The sequence below is a fragment of the Mobula hypostoma genome, chromosome 18 (genome assembly GCF_963921235.1).
Source record: "Mobula hypostoma chromosome 18, sMobHyp1.1, whole genome shotgun sequence".
Classification (NCBI taxonomy): domain Eukaryota; kingdom Metazoa; phylum Chordata; class Chondrichthyes; order Myliobatiformes; family Myliobatidae; genus Mobula; species Mobula hypostoma.
Window position 1 is genome coordinate 17202630 of NC_086114.1, and position 13272 is coordinate 17215901.

The following is a 13272-nucleotide window of genomic DNA, read 5'->3' on the forward strand; positions in this document are numbered from 1 at the left end:
ATTTTCTGACAAGACCTCAATTCTCCCTCTTGTAAAATGAATGTAGGATGACATGTATAATTAGGGGTATTTCTTTTTAAACATTTTTTTGGCTTGAGTGGTGAATTTTGAACAGATTTCAGAATTAGCTATTAAGTTTCAAGCGTTTGTTTGAGCCCAATCCTGGCTTGAAACAGAGTGTCAATGACAAATTGATCCAAGAGGATTCTACTCCTCCACCAAGAGATAGATAAGCTTGCAAGAGCAGTTCAGGAAAAGTTGCTTTGTCTTCAGATAGCTGCTTCTTATGTTCCCACTGTGAGGAGAGAGAGTAGTTCAGAAATAACAGCAATGCAAAGGCACTATGTTAGCTGAATCTACCACTGAGCTCTCCCACCAGACTATGAAAATTGGTGTTGATTAACATAGGGCACCTTTGCCCACCTTGCCCCCGAGTACAGTATGAAGCAGCTGCCACAAATCTTGGCCAAGATATTCTAGGCAGCCATCTGGCTGAGCTTTAGACGCCGTAGTACAAGACAGTAATTGGAGTAATTTCTCACCTCAGCTGGTACTACACAGTGACATTCCTAAAGAACACCTCACCCTATTCTCCCCCTGATTCATCCATGTTGAATCTGAGCTCGTATTCTCATCTCTGTGTTTCTGTATGTTTAACTGGTCATGAATATCATATGCTAGAAGAGATGATGGGGATTTTTCAAACACAATTCCAAATTCTGCATTACCTACACATACATCCCTCTGAAGACTTCATGCAGATAATAAAAATTCACTCTCTGTTGCATCTGCTAAACTTGCAACCTAAGCCAAAAAACTGTGCTCAATGAAACAGGCTTCTAAAATTCATGTTCACCGGTTTCATGCTGCTTAGTGCAGACAGTGGACGATCATTTTCCACACCCTTGTGCGCTGACTTACTAACACTGCCTTGGACCTAATAGCACGGGCTTCTGTTGGCCTTAGACTTGTTCACTCACAAAGTGTAGCTGTCGTATGATTTATTGTTCTTCCTTAATTTTACCCAAGCCAAGGAGAGTGTCAGGAGACAACCATGTTATTGGGTCTGGAATCACAAGTAGTTCAGATTAGCTAAGGCCAGCAGATCTCCTCCTCTGAAGGACATTAGTGATCCAGATTCGTTTATTTACACAACACATACACAAAGTATTAATATTCAGTATTTACATGACAGTGATTAAATTCAAATTAAAATATGATTATTACTGTCTATAAAACATTCAATTCCCTGGAGGGCCCCACCACTCCTGGAAGTGCCCCACTATACTCATTGTGTCCACATGCTGCCTCTCCATGGACAGCTGGGCACAAACGTATCCTTGGAAAAGGGGCAGGCAGTCAGCCCTGGCAGAGCCTTTGACCTTCCTGTGCCTAGGCCCTGGAGCAAGCCCACCAGCAGATTCTCCTCGCGACCCACCCCCTTCCGTACTGGATGCCCATATATAAGGGGCGCGGAGTCGAAGTGCAGCCAGAACCCGAGCAGCAGCCCCTTCAGACACTCTAACAGGGGCTGCAACCTCTCGCACTCCATGTAAGCCTGCTACGCTGACTCCCGGCCACAGAATGGAGAGGTGGATAGTGTGCCAGTGAATCTGCTGAAAGATCTGTCGCACGGTACTGCCCTATACAACACCTTCCACTCCAGGTCCCCAATGTACTGGGGAAAGGCCCCTTCATAAAGAAATTTCCACTGGGGACCTCGTCCGCTGCCAAATGGTAAAACAGACCGCCAAGGCGAGTCTGGTCGGCAGATAGAGGCAAGGAAGTGAAAGGTGTGCAAGAAACACCTTGGAGTGTCACGGAAGGGCACGGTGGGCATCCCCATGAGACGGCTCACGTTATGCGGGACCCTCTCCCACGTGGTATCCTGGGGCCTGGGTCTGACGAGCACTTCCGGATTTACAAGGGTAGAACTGAAAAATAAAACACTGAGGAACGGATATGCAGGCAGATTAAAGAAAGTTGTTAAAACAAAGGGAACTTTAGCTTCCCTACTATAAACTGGGATCTTCTGGGTGCAGGATTATTAAATGGGGTAGGATTTGTTAGGTGCATCTAGGAGGGTTTCTTAAATCAATAAATAAATAGTCCAACAAGAGGAGGGACTGTACTGGACCTGGTGTTGGGTAATGAGCCTAGAAGATGACTGACCTGTCAGTGGGAGAGCAGTCAGGGAATAGAGACTTAACTGCTCACGTTAATTTTTAAGGTAACTACAGATAAGGATAAGTATGGACTTTGTAGGACAGCAGGGCAAATTATGAGCATATTAGGCAGGAACTAGGGAGAATTAATTGGGCATATCTGTTTCTGGGTAATTCCACATCTGGTATGTGGAGGCTGTTTAAAGGCCAACTGCTCAGAGTGTGGAAAAAGTAGGTTCCAGTCAGAAGGAAGGACAGAATAGCAAGGTAAGAGAACTTTGGATGTCGAGAGAGGTGATGAATTTGCCACAAAGGAAAAGGAAAAGTATGTAAAGCTTAGGAAGCTAGAATCAAACAGAGCCCCTGAGGATTATAAATAAACTAGAAAAGAACTCAGGAAGGGAACTAGGAAAGCCAGGAGGGGCCATGAAAAGTCCTTGGCAAGTAGGATTAAAGAGAATCCCAAAGCATTTTATATATTTAGTACATCAAGGACAAGAGGATAACATCAGTGGTAGGGAAGTTACTGGAGAGAATCCTTAGGGATAGGGTTGATGAGCATTTGGAAAACCTTGGCCTAACTAGGGAGGCGAGCGTGGCTTTGTGCGAGACAAGTCATGTCCTACTAACTTGATTGAGTTTTTTGACAAGGTGACGAAGGTGATTGACAAAGGTAGAACTGTGGATGTTGTCTACATGGATTTTAGAAAGGTGTTTGATGAGGTGCCTCACAGGAGGTTGATCCAGGAAATTAAGATGATGGGGATCCATGATGAATTATCTGTTTAGGTTCAGAACTACCTTGCCCATAGAAGACAGAGGATAGTGATCGAAGGGACTTATTCTAGCTGGAGGTCTGTGATTTGTGGTGTTTCACAGGGATCTGTACTGGGACTTCTGCTGTTTGTGATGTATTAAAATGACATGGATGAGAATGTACTGTAAATGTCGGGTTAGTAAGTTTGCAGATGATACAAAGGTTGGTAGTGTGGATAGCATAGAAGACTGGCAAAGAATACAACAGGATATAGATCAGTTGCAGAGATTGGTGGAGAAATGGCAGACAAGAGTTTAACCTAGGTAAATGTGAAGTGTTGCCTCGACAAATATAAAGAGGGCAAACACTAGGGCAAATGTAAAGAGACTACGCTGTTCGGGGAAGATCCTTAACAGTATTGATAAGCATAGGGATCTTCAGTCCAAGTTCTTAACTCCCTGAAAGTAGTTACGCAATCTGACATGTGGTTAGAAGGCATATGATATGCTCGCCTTCATTAGTCGAGACGTTGAGTTCAAAAGCCTGGAAGTTATACTGTAGCTTTATAAAACTCTAGGTAACATGTGGAGTATTCCATACATTTCTCATGGCCCCTTTATGGGAAGGACATCAAGGCTTTGGAGAGGGAGCAGAAGAGGTTTACCAGTATGTTACCTGGTTTAGGCATGTGCTATAACAAGAGGTTGGACAAACTTGGGTTGTTTTCTCAGCAACAGCGGAGGCTGAGGGGGAGGCTGAGGGGAATGCTGATAGAGGTTTATCAGATTATGAGAGACTTAGATAGACAGACAATATTATTTTCCAAGATTTGAAATGTCAAATGCCAGAGGGCATGCATTTAAGGCGAGAGGGTATAATTTTAAAGGAGATGTGAAGGGTAAGTTTTTTACACAGAGGTGCCTGAAATGGACTGCCTGGGGTCGTGATAGTAGCCGAAGCATTGGGGGCTTTTAAAGAGATATTTAGATAGGTACATGAATGTGAGGAAAATTAATATTGTGTAGGTAGAAGGGATTAGTTAGCTATTTGATTACTAATTTAACTGGTTCAGGCCACACTTTGGCCCAAAGAGTCTGTTCCTGGACTGTACTGTTCTATGTTCTAAAATATAGATAGCAAGGTAACCTCCTAGTCTTCAGAATTAATGTTATCCAAATGGGTATCACACAAATAAGCCATTTAGCTTGGTGGGTGGGAGTGTTATACGGGCACCTTTCAGGCAAAATAGCAAGGGTAGATGTCCAGTCTGCAAATTATTGATTTCCTTTGCCCCCTGCATTTGTACAGGATTTTCTTGCAGGCTGAAATGTCCCTGAATCCTGGTTTTCATGTGTTAATACTTGCAGGATATGAGCCTTCCCTGGCTGGCCTATACTTACAGACCATCCCTAACTGCCCTTGAAGTGAGCCACTTTCTTGTCTTTCCAGTGGAGGAATTCTCAGTGCAGTGGTGTAGGGAATTGCCGCCAGTGACAGTGAAGGCACTACAATATATTTCCAAGTCAATGTGGCATGAGACTAAGAGAGGAATTTGCAGGTCGCCGTGTTCCTGCTGTTGTTGATTAAATTGGTGGTAAGCATAACATGTCTGTGGGGTATCACAAGATGTGAGAGGAACTCACCAGGTCATGTAGCATCTATGGAGAAGAATAAAGTGTTGACGTTTCAGGCTGAGACCCCTCATCAGGACTGGAAAGGATGAATTGAGAAGCTGGGAGTTGATAGGTGGAAAAGGTAAAGGACTGAAGAAGAAGGAAGTGAACCATGGGAGAAAGGGAAGGAAGAGGGGAACTAGAGGGAGGTGATGGCCAGGTAAGGAGAAGAGAAGGGGTAAGAGGGGTGCCAGAAAGGGGGAAAAGAGAGAAGGGGCAGGGGGAGAAATTACCAGAAGTTGGAGAAATCTGTGCTCATGTCCTCAGGTTGGAGCCGATCCAAACGCAATATGAGGTGCTGCTCCCCCAGCTGAAGAGTGAGTGGCCTCATTGTGGCAGTAGAGGAGGCCATGGACTGACATATTGGAATGGAAATGGAGAGTGGAATTAAAATGGTTTGCCACCGGGAAATTCTCCCTGTTGCGGGTAGAGTGAAAGTGCTCAACAAAGCAGTCCCCCAGTTTTGTTGGGTGCTGTTGGAGTGACTGTAGTATAACAGTGGTATTCTGTAGATGGCTTCCACTTAAGGAATGGTCCGCTGGTAGTGAAAAGTCGTTTGCTTAAAGTGTTGTTGGACTTGCATGCATACATCCTGGCCTACTTATCAAGGCATGCTTTCATTCTCTGCCATTGGGTTATGAAGAGTTCAGGAGTCACCATGACAGGATGCTGTGTTCTGGTTTTGGTGAAGACAACATTTTGTTAGTTTTTCGGGAGCACAGGATCTTTTTGCATTTAGTTACAAAGGTTAGATGTTGTACATTTGGCAAAAGGATGTTTAGGACACTGACCTGACTTAGTGATTGATAACTTGGTGTTGGCTCAAAGCTACCCAGACACTTTCTGCAGTAAACACACTAAAGAATGTGCTAGCTGCACCCCATTCTATTATTTTTCATAGCCTTGTCTTTCTCTGTACTGGGGGATGCAGATCTGGGAGGTGTTATTAGTGTAACCTAGGCAAGTAACTTCAGGTAGCAGATTAGGCAACATCTATGGAAAAGAATAAGCATTCAAACATTTTGGACGGGGAATCTTTATCAGGCCTGATGAAGGGTCTTAGCCTGGAACATTGACTGTTTATTCATTTCCATGAATGCTTCCTGACCTGCTGAGTTCTCTTGCCATTCTGTGTGTTGATCTGGATTTCCAGCATCTGCATAATCTCTTGTGTTTGCGAGTAACTTCAGTGCGTTTTTTTACATGGGGCACACTGTAGCTATTGTATTTTCTCTCAGACCACAAGTTTCCTGGAGTTTGGGAAATCAACCAAACTCAATGTTTTACATTGAGTACAAGTCACAATATTATGTAACCAGATGAATTTGTGGAACTCAGTATTTTAATCAAGGATACTTTATCTCAAATTGCAACTTCTTTCAGGTGGCTGTACAACTTCAGCTGAAGACTTTGTATGTTCTCTGCTGACATTTCCCACAAGATCTTCAAATCTAATCTTTATTAGTTGTTTAAGGATCTTTTTCTTTGTAAATGAAGTTTATTTTGGTGGCACTCCAGACTCTGTTCCATGGTATTTACTTCCACTTTCCCTCAGCATCTGTTCTTTCATTTTGTGTCTGTGTGTTTGAATTCAGAAATTACTGTTTGATGTACATGATTACTCAAGTGTTGTCAAGTACTTGATTAGCTACATGAAGCTCCTTATTTTACCTGAAGGATTTGGATCCGAGACACATCAGTGAAATTGAAATACATCATAGTAAGTGCAAAGAATCTACAGAATCAAAACAGCATTGGATGAAGCTGTTTGCCCCACTGAGTTTCTGCTGCCTCTTTTTGACGAAACATGGTCAGTCCCTTTCCCCTTATGTCCTGTATATCATTAACCCTTGAGAATGAGTCTAATTCAATTTGGAGGCTCACATTGACTCCATTTTTACCGCCTCAGCATGCAATGAATTTTGGATTGGAACTACATTTCACATTTAAAAACTACTTCTCACATATTGATCTTCTGCCTTATACTTTTCACCATCTCTTAGTCCATGAACCATTCTCGAATGGAAACTTCTCTCTTTTTACTCTACTTACACTGCTAGGGTTCTATACAGACTAGGAATCTCTCCACAATTTTCTTAGCTCCCAGGGAAACAGGTAAACCTTCTCCATTCAAATATTTTAGCTCAAATCCCCTGTCTCGGGGACCATCCTACGAAATCTCTTCAACATCCTCCCTTGGATTTCACATCCTTTTGAAAGTGACATGAAATAGATGCAAACTCCATTTCTGATCTAACCGATGTTTTAAGTCCATTTTATGTAACCTGCCTGCTTTTATATTCCACAACTCCACTCATCAATCATGGATTCCATATACTTTAATAATGATGGTCTCAATGTGACCTGGCACTTTTAATGATTTATGCTTGTGGCGAACCAGGTCCTCTATACTGTCATTCTGTTTAGGTCTGTCCTCCTTTTTTATCATTAATATCTGCCTTTAAGGAGGAGGTTTGACTCCAATGATATTGAAAACGCATTCCATTTTACAGAGAATTGTGAACTTAAAACTATGCCATTTAATCTTGTTTACTCTGTACTGTACTTCTCTGAAATGAACTTCATCTACCAGTTATCTTGTCCTCCTGCCAGCTGATCTGTGCCTGCCATCTTGGACAATGTCTCCCATCCACTACATAATGTACTGGGTGGGCACAGGAGTACATTCAGCCAGAGACTCATTCCACCGAGATGCAACACAGAGCGTCATAGGAAGTCATTCCTGCCTGTGGCCATCAAACTTTACAACTCCTCGCTTGGAGGGTCAGATACCCTGTGCCGATAGGCTGGTCCTGGACTTATTTCCATCTGGCATAATTTACATATTATTATTTAATTATTTATGGTTTTATATTGCTATATTTATACTCTATTGTTGGTTGTTGCAACTGTAATGAAACCCAATTTCCCTTGGGATCAATAAAGTATGTCTGTCTATCTATCTATCTATAACTACTCTCCTCATTTTCCACATGCCCATGCTTGTGGTTGTCAGTGAAATTCAAAGATTGAGATCCTTCACACTTTTGAAATGCTTCACCTGTTCACGTTGAACTGATCAGCATTGACCTCGCCACTACTTTTCTCTGCAGAGTCCTCCCATATGCCGATGCACTGATGGGTGCCATTAAACCAGTTTGCAAACTCTTCCTTGACTTTGCTTCAACCTCATCCAATGGATAGATTGTTAAGTTCTGGGGATGTGTGCTTTAAGGATTGTGTGCTGTTTGATGCACTTTGTAAAGTCTGGCTCTTCAGATCTTCAGTTCATGTCATTTCTATTTCTTACTTGGCCATCATAATTTGATCTTGTTCCAGTCTTTTCTTTCTATGATGTTGAACTTGATCTCTGCCAACCCTACATGACTCAACTTCCATGTTCCCTGAGATTTTCACTGTGTTGTGTGCTCTCTCCATCTGTTTGAAGTAACTGACATGCCCAATCCACTGAAGCCCTACTGATTAACACTCGTGTACTGGTTATGTTCCTAGAATGATGTAATGTTGTGCATATGTGTGTGAATCCCATTACGACAGCTAGCTAACTTAAATTCAGTGAAAGGAATAGATCTGGAATAAACAGCATGCAGCTATAGTTCACCAAGTCATCACCCAAGCATGGATATCCTGGACCATAAGATATAACAGCGAGATCTGGCCATTCTGCTTCACCATTCAATCATAGCTCATTTATTTTCCCTCTCAACTCCATTATTCCTGACTTCTCTCCATAACCTTTGGCACCCTTATTAATTAAGTACCAGTTAATCTCTGCTTTAAATATACTAAATGACTTGGCCTCCAAGCCATCTGTGGCAATGAATTCCACAGATTCACCGCCCTGTGACTAAAGAAATTCCTCCTCAACTTTGTTCTAAAGGGACATCCTTCTATTCTAAGGTCATGCCCTGTAGTCCTTGACACTCCCACTACTGGAAGCATCCTCTCCATTTCCACTCAATTGGGTAGGCATTTGAATATTTGTTAAATTTTAATGAGCTCCCTCCCCATTCTTCTAAACTCCAGAGAATGTGGGCTGAGAACTGCAAAACGCTCCTCATATGTTAATTCTTTCATTTCCAGGATTATTCTTGTAAACCTCCTCTGGATCCTCCCCAATGCCAGCATATCCTTTCTTAGAAATGGGGCCCACAATACTGGAGGGAATGAGGGCTGTCTAATTCCCCTGGTCTGGTCCATATGCAAACCTAAATCCATGGTATTACAATGAATTAATTAAATGCCTTATAAGTTGGCCCAGAAAGCCAGTCACTGATACTTCTACAAAGGCAGTTAGAGACTGTCAATAAATGCATGCCTTTCTAGTGATGACTTTGTCTTATAAATTAATCGAAACTACTGCACAAGGAGCTCTAAAAAGCAGTCCTCTCACTATTTGTGGACTGGAAAATAATCATTAGATAAAATGATTATGATTGTGGTGTGAATTGGTCAGTTTGTTTCACACAGGCATCTTTACCTCAGTGTCTTCATACCTGGTTTTGTTGATGGTAGGTCATATCCCTCACTATGGAAGGGATTTAGCCCATTTATATTCTGAAGCCCTCAATGAAACATAGTATGTCATAACCATTTTCTATCCAATTAGTCCAACGCACAGTGTGCAGATTAGAGGTCCTAGGTATGCTTGTGGATAAACAAGGACATGGCCATTTCAGTTCGCCTCATTATAGGAAGGATGTGGAAGCGTTAGAGAGGTTGTAGAGGGGACTTACCAAGATTCTTCCAGGATTAGAGAACATGTCTTACAAGCAAAGAGTGAGTGAGCTAGGGCTTTTCTCGTTGGGGTGATGGAAGATGAGACCATGACTTGATAGGGGTCTATAAGATTAGGAGGGGGTTAGATAGAGTAAACAGCCTGTCCCTTTTTCCCAGGGCAGCAACGACCAGTACCAGAGGACATTTCTGGCAAATGGAGGACAGTTTAGCGTAATTGTCAGAGGCAGGTTTTTTACACACAGTGTGGTGGGTGTCTGGAATGCACCGCTGGAGATGATGGTAGAGGCGGATACACGAGGGACACTTAAGGGACTCTTAGATAGGCTCGTGGATGTAAGAAAAATGGTCTGTATAGGAGGGAAGGGTTAGACTGATTGTGGAATAGTTTTATATTGGTCAGCACAATATCATAGGCCGAAGGGCCCATACCGTGCTGGGCTGTTCTATGTTCTATAATCAGACCACAGTTAGCAAAGCATTTGGGATCTTATGTTGTAAACAATCTGTCATCTCTGGTCAGGTGGCTAATTGCAAAATGTTGCCCAAAATCCATACATCTTAATTTTTGTGGCACTGAATGCACATCAGTGTTCTCAGTCTGTGTTGACACCATCAATTAGGTACCACCAGCTACATCCAGAGAGCATGCCATCCTAATGCACAATGACCTTCCATTTTAGAGGCCAAGGATCAGGGGTAATCTTAACCCAGGATGTCACTCTGGGAGTCATCTTCATCTACGGGTAGCACAGAATCTACGTAGGTCATGACAACCTACAGTGTACATGCACATCCTTCCAAGCTTTCCCCAGTCATACTGATGTGCGGATTGTTACGTTCATGCCACTGAGAAGCCGGGTGGCCATGAATAACACACACAAGAGATGGAGAGGTGAGGAGCAAATATGCAGCTCGTAAGTCATCTGTGCAGAATACCTCTCACATCATGTTCAGTACAAAACACACAGAAAAGCTTAACAGCAACCCATAAGGGTCAAAATGTACATGAATACATAACATACTCCTTCCCCTTTATTTTAAAGGTTTCTCCCCACTCCCATACACAGACCAGATGCCGAACTACAACATTCAATGGAGTAATCAAATTCGGTTAACAAGAAGAAACATTTTTTTTTCAAAACTAGGGGAAGTGGGTAGACTGCCTCTATTCTCAGACATGACTTGGGGCTTATTCTGTCCCGTGTGCTGGGAGTAAATCACTAAGTTAGAGAATAAGTCTGTCAGGAGGGCACCTGTTCCTGTGAGGGTGCTGACAACCTGGTGGTGATGCCAAAGTCATTTTATCTCTTGGTGGTGTATATATAGATCTTGACTTGGCTACTACATTGTCAATAGGGGGGACCTCAGAAGGCACAAGTGATGGGGGAGAACTGGCTGTGTCATTTGATCTTAACGGATATTCTGCAGTCACGATCTCAAAATCCTGTCCCATTTCTACAAAGTACAACTGGATCTGGATTGCTTAGTTTGTGTTGGTTTTCAGTGGCCTCAGAAGTGTACAATAGCTGATCAACACACCTTCTCCGGATATTGCGTTTACTAGTTTCCACTGTGTACAACACAGGACCAGTTTGTGCAACCACAGTCACAGGTGTCCACTTTGTTCCAGAGATGTAGTTCTGGGCAAGTGCTCTCTCTTGCTGTGAAACCTTTGTATTTTGTATTTTGCATCTCTCTGCTTGGGTTTTCTGTTCATTTAGCACAATGTGTTTTGTGTTCAGGGATATAAACAAGTCAAACCAGGGGCGAAACTGACTTTTCATCAGTGCAGTGGCTGGACCCATTTTGGTTGTGGCATGAGATGTGTAGCTGCATGGCAACAAGGAAGTGCTAAGACACTGGTTGCGAGATCCACTTCCCACTGAAATCTTGAGGGCTTATTTCGTTGTTTGTATGAATCATTCAGGAAAGCTATGAGTGGCAGACTAATTGTGCTGAATACCGTTTGTTTCCATAAATGCCTTGAACTCTTCAGGCAGGAGTTGTGGGCCATTGTCACTTACAAGCTGTTGAGGAGGTCCAAAATAGCTAAAGATGGAATGTAGCTCCTCAATGCATTTTTCAGATGTAGTGCTCTTCCTAATGGCAACTCAGGCTATTTGCTGTACACATCCACTATGACCAAGAACATGAAGCCTTCTATAGGTCCCGCAATATCCATGATTCTCCAGGTCATTCCCATGGATGCAAAGGCACAAGCTGAGGAACATTTTTTACTCATGGACACTGTGGTTATGCTTTGGCCTTCTCTTCAATAGTTACATCCAGTCCTGGCCACCAGAAGTAGCTGTGTGTAATTTATTTCACGCGCACAACGCCATAGTGCCCCGCATCAAGCACTTGGTTTCTTAATGGTGGAGGAATGACACCATGGTAGCCCCATAGTAAACATCCTGCTTGGACTGTGAGCTTCTTCCATTGAGCCTGGTCAGGTGTCAATTCTATGGTTGGTTCTTCATTCCATTCATAAGTTACCATGTCTACCGCTTTAGATGGAACAGGGTCAGTATGTGTTTAATTCCAGACAGAGCTGTAAGTATAGGATCTCTCTTGGGAATGGCTCTGGAGCTGTAAGAGCTAAGGGAAGTCTGGACAGTCTGTCAACATTCAAATGGTGCTTGGATCTCCTGTGCTTTATATTGTACTGATGTGCAGATAGTAACAGAGCCCAATGTTGCATTCGACTAGCAACCAGGGAGGTAATGGCCGCATGTGGACCAAAAATTGACATTAAGGGGCCATGATCTGTCAGTAACATGAAAATTGTCGACCAACGGAAATTTGATGGAATTTCTTAACTCCAAAGATAATTGTGAGTGCTTCCCTCTCAAACTGGGCATAGTGGCTTTCTGCTTTGCTTAATGTCCTTGACACAAAGATGATTGGATGCTCTTCGTCTGGCAGCATGATGTGTGAGATAACTGGCCCCACACCATAGGGTGATGTGTTGCAGACCAATTATATGGGCAATGACAGGTTGAAGTGCGTGAGTGCTTTAAACTGTGACAAAGCTGTTTTGGCCTTTTTAAAAGCCTCATCACCGAGGTGTGTTTACTGCCAGTGTGCTGATTTATTTAAAATCTCATGGAATAGTTGCAGCATGCCAGCTAGGTTAGGAACTAACTTCATGTAGTATGTGTAGTAGTCATAGAAACATAGAAAACCTACAGCACAATACAGGCCCTTTGGCCCACAAAGCTGTGCTGAACATGTCCTTATCTTCGAAATTATCTAAGGTTATCCATAGCCCGCTATTTTTCTGAGCTCCGTGTACCTGTCTGGCAGTCTCTTAAAAGACCCGATCATGTCTGCCTCCACCACCATTGCCGGCAGCCCATTCCATGCACTCACCACTCTCTGAGTGAAAAGACTAACTCCTGACATTTCCTCTGTACCCACTTCCAAACACCTTAAAATTGTGCTCTCTCGTGCTAGCCGTTTCAGCCCTGGGGAAAAAGCCTCTGACTATCCACACGATCAATGCCTCTCTTCATCTTATACACCTCTATCAGGTAACTTCTCATTCTCTGTCGCTCCAAGGAAAAAAGGCCGAGTTCACTCAACCTATTCTCAGAAGGCATGCTCCCCAATCCAAGAAACATCTTTGTAAATCTCCTCTGCACCCTTTCAATGGTTTCCACATCCTTCTTGTAGTGACGTGACCAGAACTGAGCATGTTACTCCAAGTGGGGTCTGACCTGGGTCCTAGATAGCTGCAACATTACCTCTCGGCTCCTAAACTCAATCCCACGATTGATGAAGGCCAATGCACCGTATGCTTTCTTAACCACAGAGTCAACCTGCACAGCAGTTTTGAGTGTCCTATGGACTCAGACCCCAAGATCCCTCTGATCCTCCACACTGCCAAAAGTCTTACAATTAATCCTATATTCTG

General features: G+C 43.1%; 1 protein-coding gene across 5 annotated transcripts in view; it reads left to right on the forward strand.

Moving 5' to 3' along the window:
- Positions 1–13272, forward strand: part of kcnma1a (potassium large conductance calcium-activated channel, subfamily M, alpha member 1a) — a 960366-nt gene that overhangs the window by 509903 nt on the left and 437191 nt on the right. The gene's annotated exons all lie outside the window — the stretch shown is intronic.